Here is a 14,688-nt window from a genome sequence, read left to right as displayed (position 1 = left end):
GTAGTTTGGTAAGCTAAGCTATTTGTGCCCCAGACTTCTCCAGATTTACATTTTTGGGACAGGTAGTAGCTGTCTTAGAGCTACTTCTGATCAACAATATTAGTTCTCTTGGGACTAATTTTTCAGTCACTTGGCCACTTACAGGTTTCTCCTCAACTCTTTTCTCTGTGTAGAGACATGCGTGCTTAATTGATTTATGCTTGTTAGAAGTTAAATATAATATGATATCAATCCGGAATGCACACCGAAAATCTGCAACATATCCACCACATGTGCACATTTGCTTATGTTATTAAAGCTTAGTGTTGGAAAAAGGCCAAAAACCTATTAGTCAGCAAGGTATAGTTACCAGGCATTCACAATTTCACAACTTATTGTATTTAGAAAACCTTTACATTACAACAACCATTTGTAAAAATGAAAAATGTATGAATGTAAGCGATATGGTCAACAGACAAACAGCATTGAGTGACAGTACATTTCCAAATGAAGAAATAATGTCCACAAGAGAATATGACTGCTCACTTACAGTGAATGCATCAACACTAAGGGTATGTGCACACACACTAATTACGTCCGTAATTGACGGACGTATTTCGGCCGCAAGTCCCGGACCGAACACAGTGCAGGGAGCCGGACTCCTAGTATCATACTTATGTACGATGCTAGGAGTCCCTGCCTCGCTGCAGGACAACTGTCTTGTACTGTAATCATGTTTTCAGTACGTGACAGTAGTTCCACGGAGAGGTAGGGACTCCTAGCATCGTACATAAGTATGATGCTAGGAGCCCGGCTCCCTGCAGTGTGTTCGGTCCACTACTTGCGGCCGAAATACGTCCGTCAATTACGGACGTAATTAGTGTGTGTGCACATACCCTAAGGAATGAATCAATAAATCTCTATACTGTAGAATAAGATTTGACAGTTTCTAGTTAACTTTTTTGAAAAACAGATCTTTTCCAAATTAAATGCATTATAAATTTTTACTTGCTAAGTATAAACAACTGGATCAGGTTATTTTCACACTGGTGGTTTTACAGATGCCACGGCAGATATGACCGATCCATTGTCATATGTTTTATAATGAATCCTCATTGATTCCATTGGCTTATAATGAGTCTGTCTCCATTTATTTATTTCTTCTTTAAGTGCAGCATGCTTCACTAATCTGGCTGTCATAGAGAAAAAGATACCTGATGGAAAAGAAATAAAGCAAGTGTGAACATAGCTAAAGAATTTATGTACAAAAACATTTCTTAAGGTGCTGTAATGGTCCTTGATGTCTTTTATAGACAGAAACGACAATACTAAAACCTGTGGGCTATATAATATAACATAATATTATATATGTGTGTGTATATATATATATATATATATATATATATATATGAAAAATCATGAAGAAGTCACAGCACACCAGAGAACTTCAATTACAGCAGTGGTTTATTCATCCGTTTTGCAATATTTCAGTCCTATCATGGGGTCTTTTTCAATGGCCCGGTGATAGGGCTGAGACGTTGCAACATGAAAGAATAAACCACTGCTTTGATTGAAGTTCACTGGAGTGATGCGACTTCTTCATGTTTTATGTGACTTGGACACGGATCAAGGTCTAAATCGCTGGCACCTATTTTACTATACATCTATTTGAACTTCTGCTTTCCTTTGTATATATATCATATATCATTTAGCCATAACATAAAAACCACTGACAGGTGAAGTGAATAACGTGGATTATCTCATTTTAATGGCATCTGTCAAGAGGTGGCATATATAAGGGTTCTCGTACATGATGCGTGCAGTAGTTGCCGCACAACCCAGAAGTGTGCAGCAAAACCACACGCGGTTTCACCAAAAATTGCTGTGGTCTGTACAGTTAAAGCACATGGTTTCAATCCTTATATTGAAACCAATTTTTCTTGCTTCAAACACATCAACTTCAAGATGCCTAACGGTGCCCGTACACAATGCGGCCCAGCTGCGGTAGATGCTGCGCAATCCGAAACGGCAAAACTGTGACAATGTGTCATAAAACCGTCAATTCCTGGTAAAAACATATGCGGTTTTGCCACACGCGGTTCTTGGTCATGCAGCAACTACTGCAGATCGCATCGTGTATGGCCACCGTTAGGCATCTTGAAGTTGATGTGTTTGAAGCAGGAAAAATGGGCAAGTACAAGGATCTGAGCGACTTTAACAAGGGACAAATTATGATGGCTAGACGACTGCGTCAGAATCTCCAAATCTCGATGCAGTGGTTAGTACCTACCAAAGTCAATTGTATAATAAAATAATACTTACTTTTTGCAAAGTATTAAATATCAGTTTTGAACATTTTAAGCGACTAACATGATTTGCTATATTAAACCATTTATTACAGTGTAGCTCTTATTAGTGTAGATCTCATATTACTTTTTTCAAGTTATTCAACCTTGACACACGTTCAAGATATGAAGATTTTGAAATAATGATGTATAGCAGCTATCATTATAACAGCAATAACCCTAACAACAAGATGTACTAATCTGTAATAAACTGTGAAAAATGTGTTCATTTATTTAAGGTAGAAGTTATTTTCCACCCAGTATTTTCCTAAAAAGCTAGAAACAGTTTGATTAATGTCCTACTAGCTCTCCTGAGCTTCCAAAATACAATCCCAGGGCAGATACTATTCATAGAAGTGTCATAAGAGGCTGACTCATGACATTTACTAGTAGAAAGTCATTTTATATAAGCTTTCTGCATGAGAGTACAAATTGCTACCCTAAGAACGAATCTAAATTTGTACAGTAAAGCATTAGAATGTATATCCTGAGATCAATTACTAAGTGCGATCACAGATCAAGCAGAAGTTAGCACTGATATTGATCGCTGACTAGTAACATAAAGCTTCATTAAACTTTTAACCCTTTTGCAGTCTGTTAATCATATCATCATTCCCCTTCTTCTTCAACGGAGGTGATCATATTAGAAAATCAACTGAAAACTTTATGAAATATTGCATTGTAAAAATACCGTCTTTGATAATAAAAGGCTATTGAAAAGTATGTTTTGTATAAGGACCTATAAGTTCGTTATGTGTACAAAATTACTTTGGTGAGGTTATTCACTTTTTTGCAGAGTGGTACATAATCTAAAAAGCAATCCCCACAAAAACAGAAGTAGACACAATAAAAGGAGATGCGTCAGTATTTTCTTTATACCTTTCCTTCGTTATGAATACACTTCTAGCTTTGGCTCACAAAACTGAGCCAAAAACTGCCACGAAACTGCTTTAAAACTGTGTGTGTGTGTGTGTGTGTGTGTGTGTGTGTGTGTGTGTCTGTGTGTGTGTGTGTGTGTGTGTGTGTGTGTGTGTGAACCTGGCCTTACTAATACTGGTGCACCATCCGAGTAATGTGCCAGTCTATTACAATGGTACAGTGTGTGAATGTCTTGCTGAGAAATAAGGGGCAGGCTTAAAACAATGCAGGGCTTTTTTATATCAGAATAGTGGCAGAAACACATGATAGATATAACGCAAAGTGTATGAGGGGCTCTATAAATGTTTTGTTTGATCCAATTCAAACAACATTTTCCCAACTGTATTCATGTTTCTTAGTGGTATTTATCTCCAGAAAAGCTAGGTGGCCACCCACAAGGCCGTCAATACAGTTTCCAATCAACTTGTCGTCCAACTTTTCCGGACTCCTAAATAGCAAGTCTGCCTTTTTATGTAGTGAAACATCACAGCTTAACTAGGGTGAGGGGCTCGTTTTAGATATGTTAACTGTATTCAGCCCTGACATGTTTTTATTTTATTTCTAATATTGCAATAGCGGCTATTATGTCGCCATGAGTATGAGTTTCAGACTACTGATAGGCTGAGTTCACACGTCGCGGATTTGACGCAAATTTTCAGCGCAGATTTTACATTTTGCAATGCAAAAGGGTAAAATCTGTGTCAAAACCGCAACAAAATCTGCGACAAATCCGCAACGTGTGAACTCAGCCTTACCCTCCCTTGGCAATGAGCGAACATTTGGGCCAGGATCACACACACAGTTTTGATGCAGTTTTTGGCTTAGTTTTTTGAGGCAAACACAGGAGTGGACACAAAATGAAAAAGATGCGTCACTCTTTTCTTTATACCTTTCCTTCCATTTAGATCCACTTCTGGCTTTGTCGAAAAAAAACTAAGTCAGAAACTGCATCAAAACTGTGCGTGTGATCCTGGCCTAAATAAATCAGTTGCATTTATGCTACTGGAAAGCCAAAATAACAAACTTCAAAATATACTTACCATTGAAATGCTGCCTCTTATTCACAATGACGTTGTCATTGACAGAAAAAATAATGACGCACTTATGTAACTCGGGCTCGCATAGATGAAGGTCCTTTTGGTGGGAAAAGTCAAAGGTGAACATCTTTACAGCATTTGCATAAAAACAGTTTGATACATTTTTCATTTTGTTCTGGAAGCTTTCAAGAAATGTATATAGCATTTTGCAACTGTATCCAGTACACAACAGTTTAAATATGGCGCAACCATTGCAAGTTGTTAAGTCATGCCTTCTAATGTGTGTCGTACAAGTCGCAGTACTAGATTAAAAGGAGTTCACGTCTTTCATAAATAAGGCGCACATCACATTAGAAGATCTGTCACCAGTATACCTGCAAGGATTCTGCAGCACTTTTTAGAAATAAAGTTCCGGTTCCCCCGTATGACCCACGTTATTTTTAGTGCTAATGAGCTGCGCTATATACTCATGTATGAATAAATTGACAACTGGGCAGTCTTTTTCACCCAGTGTCAACAGGGCATGAGCTTTCTCTGCTCTGATACTATCCAATGAGGGTTCACAGTGTGAGAGTAACTTTGGCAAAGATACTGAGAGAACTTCCTCCCTTATACAGTGTCAGTGCAGCATCAGTGGGACCCGAACATGTCAAGTGGCTGGATCATTGTATCTTTGCATCCATAGTGTGCTTGGCACAAACAATACCCCCTAGAGACAAGCAATTATACCAGAAAACATTCAGTACCCCTAGACATGAGCGATTACCTCCAAGGAATGAGCAAATAAGTGATCAGCAAACACGCAATACCCCTAGACACAAGCAATTACCTCGTAGGAACGAGCAATTGCCCCTAGACATGAGCAATTACCCTATAAACAAGTAATACTCCTAAAAACAAGCAATAACCCCCTAGGCATGAAAAATTGTCCAGAAAATATTTGACACTCCAAGGCATGAGCAATTACCTCCTAGAAAGTGGCAATTGCCCCCTAGACACAATCAATTTCCCAGCAAACATGTATTACCCCTACATAGACGCTATTAACCCCTAAGATATCCAATACAACTTGATATGAGCAATAACCCCTTAGGCACAAGCACTTGCCCTGCAAACGCAATAAATATCCCTAGGAATTAGGAATTACCTTAGAAATGTAGGAGGTTAATTTCTAATTCTTAGCGGTATATCTAGCGGTATTATGTGTTTGCTTGTCAATTGCTCGTTTCTAAGAGGTAATTGCTTATGTCCAGGGGTAATGCATTGTTGTGGGCAATTGCTCATCCCTAGGGGATTATTGCGAATTTACTCCCTAGGCACCATCATTTACCTCAACAAACATGCAATACTTCATAGGGGCAGGCACTTGCCCAGCAAACATGTAGTAAATATACCTGGGCATGAGCAATTACCTCCTAGAAATAAGCAATTATCCCCTAGAGATGAGCAATAATCCAAAAACAGGGGGATATTGCTAGTTTGTAGGGAGGTCATTTCTCATTCCTACAAGGTGATTGCTCAAGTGTCTAGTGCTATTATGTGTTTGCTGGCCAATTGCTCCTTCCTTGGGGTTTATTGCTAATGTCTACTGGTATTGCATGTTTGCTGGGCTATTACTCATGCCTGGGGGGTTATTGCTTATATCTTGGGGTATTGCATGTATTCTGGGCTATTACTCATGCCTAGGGGGTTATTGTCTAGGAGTTAATTGGTCAATTCTATGAGGTAATTGCTTGTTTGCTGGTGCAATTGCTTGTGACATGGGGTTATTGCTTGTTTCTAGGATATTGATCAGGGACTTGAGTGTTTACTGGCCAATTGCTCATTCCAAGATGATAATTGCTCATGTCTATTGCCATTACATATTTGTTGGGCTACTGCTTGTGCCTAGGGGGCTACTGCTTGTTTCTAGGAGGTAATTGCCTGTTTGCTGGGGTAATTGCTTGTCTCTAGGGGTAATTGCTCATGTCTAGGGGGTAATTGCTTGTCTTTATGGGTAATTGCTCATGTCTAGGGGGTAATTGCTTGTCTCTAGGGGTAATTGTTCATGTCTAAGGGGTCATTTCTCGTGTCCAGGCAAAGACTGCCCAGTTGTTAATTTATTCATACACGGCAGACGCCGGGGCTTATAAGCCTACAGGATGCCAAATTAACGGAGACCATAAACGGAACGGAAAGACGACGTTTTAATTCTGAAAAGTGCTGCCGAATTCTTGAACCATGGGGAACGCAGGTGTATTAATGGCTTGATGTGTTTGGGGGTAGTGACAGGTTCTGTTGCATTTCATTGAATAAATATGCCCCTATAAAATGTGCACCATGCATTTTCCATTTCCCCCCAAATAAACAGCACTTTAGCTGAGGCAGAGAAATGATGTTAATAATATAAAATATGATCCAATTATTAGGAGCTGTCTCAGCCTAGGTCCTGAATGGATGGCACAATTTTAAAGCGCTGTTTTCTAACCTGGAGGAATTATTTATGCCAGACAGGTTGCTGTAATGTGACTGGTAAGTAAGCAGCCAGGCAGTGAATGGAAATTGCCACAGAGAGAAGAAATTCCTGTCAGATGCTGATGATAGCTGCTAAGAGAGTATTAGCTGGAAACAGGGTCATGCCTGAAAATCATACACAGAGGAGAGAGATGACACTGGTGTAGAGTCACCATCACACCCACCCACATCACAGCAGCAGCACCCAGCCCCTCAGAGCTGACAAGAGACCCAGTCAGTCAGACTGCTGGGTGTGTGTGCATTGTCTGGCTCGTCCACATTCACCGGGTGTCTCCTCACCAGGGCTGCAGCAGGAGGAGCCCTCTCTATACATCGTTCCTAAGGATGGCGGGAGTGCTGTAAGAGCAGAGGTCAGGGCTGGACTCTCACCCGGACATTACACAGGAGAGCACAAGCAGCATGTTGTCCCTGTCTCCCTCTCCTTCCAGCGGCGTCAGGTAGTTGCTGCAGGTAAGAGCTCTGTCTGTCAGTGTTCAGTGACGCCTGTTGCGCTTTGGATGCTCCGTGCAGCTTCTCTGCAGCCATTCTATTGTGTATTCTCCATGTACTGGAGCTTTCTATGCTGTGCATGAGGATGACTGACACTGGCTGCCTGTATCGGTATTCAACTCCAGTCAAGTTTTCAGTCAGGAGTTCTTGTTATTGGTGTCATACTGCAATGTAATCCTGCGGCTGCGACCCTCGCACTGCACAGTGCCCCTCACACTGCACAGTGCCCCTCACACTGCACACTCCACACTCCTTCTCTCAGCTTGCCATACATGTTGCCGTTTTTAAAGGGGAATAGCAACGACGACGACGACGACAATTCTTGCACGGCAGCGGAGCTGTCTTCTGTATATGGTGAAGGAACGATGGTGCCTGTCCCGTATTGTTGTGTAAGGAGGAAGGAGATTGTCATGGTTGAGGTAGCAGGTAAGAAAAGTCTGTCAATGTATCAGGTGCTTTAGCAAATTGACAGATTTTGATACATACATGAAGTCCTGCCAGTCATTACTGGCTATTATTGCAATGTTCATAGTGTTCTCTGTACATCACTGCCAGATCACTGTAAATCCCATTTTGATGTACATTTTCCCCATATTAGCCCCTTCTAGCGATGCGGGGACCCCCTGTCCTAGAGATGATCCTGTGCTATTCCCACTACAGAGATGAGCCCCAATGTTATCAATCCCCACCACTAAAATACCCCCTTAGTGCAACTCCTTAATAAACAAACCCCCTGTTCTGGGAATAGGTCTCATGTTTATAGATTATACATCCATTCCACTGAGAATGCCCACCCCCCCCCCCCCTCTTAAATTTTGGCATCTGGGATGCAATGAGTCCAGTAGATAAGTGATGTTCTAGAGAAATAGTTTGTCGCCTCAGATGCGAAGGATGAACACCACATTTTTTTTAGGTTTTCTGTATGTTGCGGATAATGAGTGTTATATATATATATATATATATATATATATATATATATATGCTTTCCTTTAAGGCTGAGAAAAAAATCATTTCGCATTGTTATGTTGCCCATTTTATTCTTGCTCTTGACATTTTTAAACCCTGTTTAGTTTTGTTAGGAATTATCCTTATGAGAGTTATAAGACAAGTCACTTGTATTCCAGGAGCTGAGTCTTCATGTGCGGGAAGTTTACAGCTCTGGATACCCCTCTTCTTGCTCCTAAGTATTCACCTGTTTTGTAATTCTGGGGAAAAGATCCCCTTGATCTCGGCTGTTAGTTTGATATACAACAAGCACACAGCGGGCCTGGATTACTGACACCTAACTCATCCTGAGGTCTGTTTGTGCTGCTTGTCTCCATAATTCCTTCCAGAAGAAGAATTGTAGATTCAAGTCAGGGATGTCTGCATGACAGTAGTGTTATGTTCCAGAGAACTATCTATCTATCTATCTATCTATCTATCTATCTATCTATCTATCTATCTATCTATCTATCTATCTATCTATCTATCTATCATCTATCTATCTATCTATCTATCTATCTATCTATCTATCTATCTATCTATCTATCTATCTATCTATCTATCTATCTATCTATCTATCTATCTATCTATCTATCTCATATCTATCTATCTATCTCATATCTATCTATCTATCTATCTCATATCTATCTATCTATCTATCTATCTCATATCTATCTATCTATCTCATATCTATCTATCTATCTCATATCTATCTATCTATCTCATATCTATCTATCTATCTCATATCTATCTATCTATCTCATATCTATCTATCTATCTATCTATCTATCTATCTATCTATCTATCTATCTATCTATCTATCTATCTACTTATCTGACTATGTGTTACTGCTGTAAATGATGTATATAATACCCATATATGACCATATGATGAGTTCAATATTGTGATGATAATGTTTATGCAATTGCTTACGTACTGTATCTGTTGTAGCTACATATACTTATATTCCCAGTTCTATTATAGCTCTGAATATCATGCTTCTATGAAATCATAGGCTACACGAGGCACGCTGTTTAGAAATAAGACGGATATGATGAGGTTATTTATGTGTGCTGGATGCAGCTGGTAATCACACAGATAGAAGCCAAGTCTGGGTTCTATGCCCATTGCTCATACCCTGCCCTTACAATATTATATCTATTCACTTGTATTTAAACTAGATGGCCTGAGTTTATTAATAATCGTCATTATCATGGAAACAAATAAACATACATGGACAAGTATAGTCTACTACCTGACAGTCCTGACAGCGCACAATTTACATTGTAGCCACAACAAATTCTTATTATTCTACAGTCATGTTGCTTTACACTGTCTGAAAAAGTATGATAAGTTCTGTTTATTATGCTGCTTGATTTGCAGTCAAACCGTATACAACCTAGCATTTATAACACAGGAGCTGAGACAAGAATATTACTGGGTGCATGGAAGAAGTCAATGAGATTTCCTTCGATTGGAAATGAAAGAACTCCGCTTCTATTCATGTACGTTTCATCTGAGTACAGAATATTACAAAACTAGTTTACTTGTTATTAATCATTTCTGCATATAGGATGTTTAATAGATGTTATAGTTCATAACTTGCTGGAGCTAAGAATCCTTCTGACTATTGATAGTTATATAAGATATGCTACTGGGTTGTGTCATACGAATGAATTTCATGCATTTATACAAACAGGTTTACAAAAAAAGGGAAAAAAATTTGAAAACTGGAAATATGCTGATTTTTGGAATGACATAATCTAAATGGATATCTTTCTGTTAACTGGAATAATAATTCTGATAGAGATCAGATGGTAAAATTATTTTTACTGTTTATTTTTTGTTTATTATTATTGGTAATGGTTGTTTTTGTGAGAGTTTCAGGTTTTAATGTAAACAGCGATCATAATGTTTCCAGTCAGTTCTGAAGTAACAGAAAAGTGTTTTGTAAAGCTTTGTTTTGTCTTTCTTAGACATCAGAAAATAATTAGAGATAAAAACAACAAAAGTTTGTGTTATTGAGGACAATTGTAGCAAAATGTCAGTGTTTCCAGGACAGAGGCTTGAGTCAGTAAATAAAACAGAATTGATGTATTTTATAACTGTATTGTAAAGAAGTCTTATTCATACTCCTCATAAATCCAAGGCAGTCTATCTAGGGTAGTTTCTTATATGAGAACCATCTTTTTATTGTCTGTGGCACTATTACAGCCTGTGGCCCCTGTGAATGTCTTTTTTTTTTACAGATACAGAGCGATGTTGGGAGCCAGAACACAATTTTTGTAGCTTCAAGGCATCTTATTGTCATTGTACTGGTCTAAATGCCTTGTGGGCAGCAGTTAGTCAACAAGTGAAGCTCACGTAATCTAATTTGCTACCAGCTTGGCCTTGTATTTTTAGTATTTCTGGGGGGTTAGATTGCCTTGCTTTGTGTGGTTGACCACTGAGATGATGGGCGACTACAGAATGTGAAGATGAAGAGAGAAATATATTGCTAAAGAGGTGACAGGGGTTGAGGTACTACCAAAGTGATGTGGGAATGTTGCAGGAGTATAACAGGTTAACATGGCGTAGCTATACTGCTTACTGCAGAGGTAGCAGTCGCACATGGATTCTGGTAGCTAAGGCCCTGTTCACACAGAGTTTTTTGACGAGTTTTTTGGGGCAGAAACCGCGCCAAAAAACTCCTCAAAAACCGCCCGAAAATGCCTCCCATTGATTTCAATGGGAGGCCGACGAGTTTTTTTTACCACGAGTAAAAAAAACTAGTCGTGGTAAGGCTATGTTCACACGGAGTATTTTGGGGGAGGAATATCTGCCTCAAAATTCCGTTTGGAACTTTGAGGCAGATATTCCTCTCCCTGCACGCCGATTTTCGCGGCAATTATCGCGCCGTTTTTCGCCCGCGGCCATTGAGCGCCGCGGGCATAAAACAGTGAGAAATACGCTTTCTCCTGCCTCCCATTGAAGTCAATGGGAGGTCAGAGGCGGAAGCGCCCGAAGATAGGGCATGTCGCTTCTTTTTCCCGCGAGGCAGTTTTACTGCTCGCGGGAAAAAGACGCCGACGCCTCCCATTGAAATCAATGGGAGGCGTTCTCGGGCTGTTTCTGCCGAGTTTTGCAACGCGGTTTCCGCGTCAAAAAACTCGGCAAAATACCCCGTGTGAACATAGCCTAAAAAGAAGCAACATGACCCATCTTGAGGCGGTTTCCGCCTCCAAAACCCCATTTCAATGAGTCAGAAAGAGGAAAAAAAAACCTCCATGAGTGTTTTGACGAGTTTTTGTCAAACCACTGTGCAAAAACCTACTGGAGCAGTTTTTGCAGGAGGAATTTTCCTCCTGCAAAAAACTCTGTGTGAACACAGCCTAAGGGGGCCTAATGCCCCCCTGGCACATGAGAAGATACCAGTATTATAAATGGCACATGGTAGGGTAGATATTTTGCATTTGGGCCCAGGAGCTTTAACTTCTGTAGGATAGATATATGTTACTACATGAGACGGCGGTACCTGTTGGAGGGATTACAGATGTCACACATGTGAGGGTTGTATCATATCATTACACATATTTATGCATGTGCTGCTTCTTAGTATAAAATAACTTGCTTAGTGAGGGGAGAGCTAACACAATTTGTTGGAAGGCCACACATTTCCTTGGCTATAGTACCAATAGTGTAGTGCAGCACTCTGCTCAGTTTAATTTAGACCCCTTAACGCACCATGTCTTAACTGTACATCATGGATTGCCTTACATTGAGGCACCATGTCCTACATGGGCACAGGAGCTGCCATAAACATCTGCCTGATTCATGGCCTAATAGGTTGCCTGTCAGCGTAATACTGACAGGCAATAATGCTTTCGAGTACTATGTATTCCAAAGCATTATAGAAGCGATCAAGCTGATGCAAGCCGCTGCTTAAATCCCCTGGGGGGGGGACAAAAAAAAAGTAATAACAAGTTGAATAAAGTTTAATTAAAAAAAAAGTACTCCTCAAAAAACAAAACAAAACATTTTTTCTTTCTTTTTTTAATAGAATGAATTTTATCTTTTTAAAAATAAAGCACCGTAAAAACATGTATTTGGTACGGCTGCAATCATAACATGCAACAGATACAAAAATGCAAGAAATAATGGTTGCATTACAGTTTTTTCTGCATTCCCCTTAAAAAAAAGAAACAATAAATGATATGAACCCAAAATAGTGGCAATAAAAACTACAACCGATCCTGCAAACAACAAGTCATCGGAAGAAAAAAAAAGGTATGGGTCTCAGAATGGGGTGACAGAAAATTTACTTTTTTTTTTAATAAAATATGTTTTTATTGCGCAAAAGTACTAAAACCTACTCGTATTGACCCGTATAATAAGTTAACTTGTTATTTTTACCGAACTTGTTTTACTTTTGGAGGTACAACTGTTCTGTATTCTCTATACAGAACAGCAGTATCGTTCATTTTAAACTGAATCCGTCAGTCCCGCGGACCTGACAGGTTCAGTGTCGGAGGGTCCTGCGTGTCTGTGACACACAGGATCCACCTGTAATCTATCATATCTAAGTTATGAACTTAGATGTGATTGATTACAGGTGGATCCTTCCTGTCACAGGCACGCAGGACCCGCCGACGCTGAACCCGTCAGGTCTGCGGGACTGACGGATTCCGAGTAAAACGAGAGATACAGCTGTTCTGTATAGAGAATACAGAACAGCTGTATCTCCAAAAGTAAAACGATTTTTTTTAAAATAAAGACTAATTACAAAGTTTACACTAATCACACTGAGTAATCTATTTATTAAAAAATAAATAAAAAATAATGCCCTCAATCAAAGGTGTCCATAGCCTTTAAAGGGTTAATGGTTTATATCTGTTTATTATTTACATAGGAAAGTTTGCAAACTCTATGGAAATACGTTGTAAATTGAGTTGGAATCTTATAAAACGAAGATTGAATTGGTTAAATGAGATGAAATATTGTGGAAAAAAATCTGATAAACCACAAGATGTAAACATGGCAGTGGAAAGAGGAATTCCCTCACATGTAGTATTTTTGTGATAATGATGAATTGTACAGAGGAAACTTTGTCTAGAAAGGAATAAAAATAAGATACAGCATACAGGCTACATCAGGTGACATATTGTTACAACTGCCATCCCTTAGAATTCACAACTGTTTAAGTCCAAATCTTAATCTTTTGTAATCATGCTATATGAGTTTTTATTATAACTATCCACATATCTCTCATTTTCTATACTTTAACCCCCACCACTAGAAAACCATTGTATGCATTGAGTCATGAGACCCCTTAAATAGTCAATGTTCGTGTTTTTGTTTTTTCATCTTTGCATTCCATGGATCATAACTTTTTATTTTTCAGCTGACATATCCGTATGAGGGCTTGTTTTTTTTTTGTGAGACAACTTGTTTATTTAATGGCATATGATAGGATTTGGAGGTACATATGAGTTTTTAATCACTTTTTATAACATTTTTGGGCAGGAAGCGAGGTGACCAAAAAAAAAGCAAAGTTGACGTGAATTTTTTTTCCTACGGAAATAAAATACTGATTATGATTCCAATTATGTCTATTTTTTAAAGTTTACATTTTTATTTGAAAAATTGGAAAAGGGTATTTTTTTACTTTTATTTCTTAATTAAAATTTCATTCAACATTTGTATACTTTTTTTCGCTGGATCTTATGTATTGCTGTGTATTTCATTTTTCTGTGCTCTCGCATTAAGCCCTGCCTCCTGAAGGCTTCATAATAAGATAGGCAGAAGGCAGACCTGAAAACCTTTACTAGGTCTCCAGCTACCATGGCAACTGCTCAGCACCCACGCAGTCTCTCTATTGATTGCAACATCTCAGGTGTTAGATGAACATGATCAGAGTTATCACCGATCCTGGCCATTTCAGGTGGGGTTCAGCTGTATAAAGCTGAGCGTGTGCCGTATTATTAGAGCGCATATCCATGACGCTTAGAGGTTAAAGACAAAATTTTACTTGCACAATATAAACCAGCAATTGCTTAAGTTTCTACAGTGCTAATGTTACCCACACTGATGTTTCCTAATTATGGAAGAGCCAAATGAGCCAATAAAGTGACAGCCACTTCTATGGCCAAAAGAAGGCTAAAGAAGACCTGCTCAAGCAAGAGTTTAGCAAATTAAGTTTCATGATACCCTAAAAGATTTATATTTGTGGGTGCAATTATACCCACTAATTAGCTCCTAAAAGTGCCAAACAGATGGGCTTAAAAGTAGGTACTTCCTGGTGCGTGTTATAGTATAGACCAGTTTTGGCTGGTTCCATATCCTTTGCCCATTTCAGTTACACATCTGGGTGTATCATATTAGTAATGTATGCATAATTTGTTTATCTTTTAAGTTGTTATTGCATACTGTGATTGGTGACCTAC

General features: G+C 39.0%; 1 protein-coding gene across 1 annotated transcript in view; it reads left to right on the top strand.

The window, feature by feature from the left end:
• Nucleotides 1-6,796: 6,796 nt before the first annotated feature.
• Nucleotides 6,797-14,688, top strand: part of LRRC3B (leucine rich repeat containing 3B) — a 249,786-nt gene continuing 241,894 nt past the window's right edge. Inside the window, exon 1 of the mRNA XM_075828612.1 lies at nucleotides 6,797-7,243. The gene's annotated coding sequence lies outside the window, so the exon portion shown is untranslated. The remainder of the gene's footprint in view (nucleotides 7,244-14,688) is intronic.

Source organism: Rhinoderma darwinii, chromosome 5 (assembly GCF_050947455.1).
Source record: "Rhinoderma darwinii isolate aRhiDar2 chromosome 5, aRhiDar2.hap1, whole genome shotgun sequence".
NCBI lineage: Eukaryota > Metazoa > Chordata > Amphibia > Anura > Rhinodermatidae > Rhinoderma > Rhinoderma darwinii.
Note: the sequence above shows the minus strand (reverse complement) of the source record. Positions and strands in the feature narration are given on the sequence as shown.